Genomic DNA, 2,667 nt, shown 5'->3' on the forward strand with positions numbered 1-2,667 from the left:
TGGACTGTGTGGAATGAATAACAACTCTAGTTGTTATTCATTCCACAGTGAATTTATTCGAAAGTCGCGTCTGTTGTGTCAAGTCTGTTGACACAACCGTTCACCATGCAGGTAACCATGATATTTTTGGAGTTAATCGCGACGTGGATTGCATTGTTTCTTATGGCTGCTAAGCTATGTTTGGCCCCAGTGACGTATGACGCCCACGTGACCACTGAATGCGGAAGCTGCTGCAGTGCAGATTTTAAGCTTTTTTTGACCAAACGGATGATGATACAGATATAAAAAATGTTCTTCTATTTTTCATAATGATGAATAACATATATGTCACTTAAAATTAACTTTACTGTCCCTTTAAGTGATGGGAATTCCAGCTCTTTTTTTGTTGCTTTCATCAATATATTATACCAATAATATAAAATTATAATGTAAAATTATGTACAAATGAATTAATAATGTAAAAATCTCGTTATACTTTTTATTTATATATGTTTATTATATAAGTATGCCTTTATTTTTTTCACTCTACAGTGCACTTTAAATGAATTTAAACTTAAAACTTATTTTATATAAAACAAATCGACAGTCAAACAACACAGAATCCCTTAAAAACTCGTAACACAACAAAATATAAATGAAAATATGTAAAACAAAAGAAAAAGATCAGCATCCAAATAATGTGTTTAGTGAAGATTGGCATTCAGAAACACCATGTGTGTCCGCTTTGAGGGACTGATTCGGCTTCTTCTGTCAGTCATGATCTGCCTGGTTTTGGAGAAAATTCTCTGGGAGGGAAATGACGTTGCACCAATGCACAGTCTCCATGTCATCACGTGTGTGAGGTGTGGGCAAAGTGAAGCCTTGTTTTCCCACCAGTTTAGTGGATCTGCACGTAACTGGCAAAGGGGCTCCTCAAGGTAGGGTCTCACTTCCAGTATTGCATCTGCTGAAGGCTTCCTTCTTGTAGTGTCTTCACTTGCTCTTTCTTCAAAGAATCTCCAAACAGCAGATGCTTGTGGCCCCTCTTGCTCATCCTCTGCTCCATCTTGGCCCCCTGGAAGTGGAGTTGGCTGGTTGAACCTTGCTGCTGCTGCAGTTATTCTCTGAATAGCTTCATCAACTGCTTTAGTGTCATTGAAGGTCAGTTTCTTGAATCTTGGATAAAGAATGTTGGTTTCTGACAGAACAGTGTTATATTCCATTCTATGGAACTTTCTGTCCATGGATGCACAGGGAGCCTCTACTAGCTCTTTCACATGCTGTGGTTACGCTGGTCTGGTTCTGAGCTGTCACTCTCTGCAGAACCCTGCGCAGGATTAACATTTTGGAGGCTGTAACATAGCTGAAAAAGAATAAACAATGGGTGTTAATATTACGCTTTGTTTTATGTGCAGGTGTATTAAAATTATTTCATGTATACTCAGCCTTTTATTCCAGTAATGCAACAACAATTACTACTACTACTAATAATAATACTAATAATAATGTAACAACATTTGTATACTGCACCTGTCTGCACTGATCTCCACAGCGACCTCCTCAAATTGCTCCAGAACAGTGCATGCCTCCTGCAGTACCTCCCATTCCTCTTGGCTCGGAGGATCGACCGGTACATTGATAACAGCTAGGTTAGAGATGACTGCATCCTTGGACTCCAGAATCCGTTTTATCATATGAAAGGTGGAGTTCCACCTTATCATACAATCTTCTCTGAGCTTCAGCTCAGGCATGTCCATCTGTCGTTGTGTTATTTTGAGCCTGTGTGTGGCTGTTGTGCTCCTGTGGAAATATTCCACTATTGACTTTCTCCACAGCAGGCTTCATCACCTTCAGAGCATCTCTCACAATCAGGTTAATTGTGTGTGCAAGACATTTCATAATTGTGCTGGGTTCATTTCAGGGTTTTAACTGCTTTGGTTATGTTCGCTGCATTGTCAATAACACAACCACCTACTTTGTTTATAACATTCCACTCTTTTGCCACTCTGAGCAGTTCCCCTGCTAAGTTCTCAGATGTGTGTCTGTCACTGAACTCAAAACAATTCAGAAGGCAGGACACCATTTTATCGTCTTCAATAAAATGACAGGTAACTGACGAGAAGGATGTGGGGGTTCAGGATGTCCAGCTGTTGGTTGTTAGAGAGGGCTTTATTAACCCTCTCTTGCAGGGATGATTTTTTTGAGAGAGGGTTTTCATGCTTGGAATGTTGTACACGTGATCTCTTCTTGGTGTATTCTATTGATTAGTCATGCGCTACAATTTTGTAATGTCCTAGAATTCAAATTCTTTATTTGGGGGCCTTTAGCAGGTATGAGATTAAAATGTGATTAATTAGATTAATTACAAATCCTGGTATTAATGAGATTATTTTTGTAATCGCCTGACAGCACTACTTTTTACCGTGTTTAGGAATATCCTTGTCCCTCCCTGTTGCTCCTCTGTCTGGCCTCCCCTGACTCTGCCGTCCTGACCTGCGGTGTGGAGCTGCCGCCGCCCCTCCCCCACCCCCGCTCCCCCCCTCCGCTGTGAGAGACTGGCGGTCACTTCTGAGTGTGAGCTGACGGCGGGAGATGTCACTGAATGCAGGAAGGCCCCTTGTGTGTCTCTGAGTGTTACGGGCCTGTATGCATAACACCAGAACTAATAGTGGGGTCTATACTGTGCTA

General features: G+C 41.2%; 1 long non-coding RNA gene across 1 annotated transcript; it reads right to left on the reverse strand.

The window, feature by feature from the left end:
* Positions 1–460: 460 nt before the first annotated feature.
* Positions 461–2,452, reverse strand: LOC137602917 (uncharacterized). The gene is made up of 2 exons (XR_011037214.1): positions 1,510–2,452; positions 461–1,342 (listed from the first exon to the last, which is right to left on the reverse strand). It is a non-coding gene; the product is annotated as an uncharacterized lncRNA (long non-coding RNA).
* Between the last annotated feature and the right edge of the window lie 215 nt (positions 2,453–2,667).

Source organism: Antennarius striatus, chromosome 10, assembly GCF_040054535.1.
Source record: "Antennarius striatus isolate MH-2024 chromosome 10, ASM4005453v1, whole genome shotgun sequence".
NCBI classification, from domain to species: Eukaryota; Metazoa; Chordata; class Actinopteri; order Lophiiformes; family Antennariidae; genus Antennarius; species Antennarius striatus.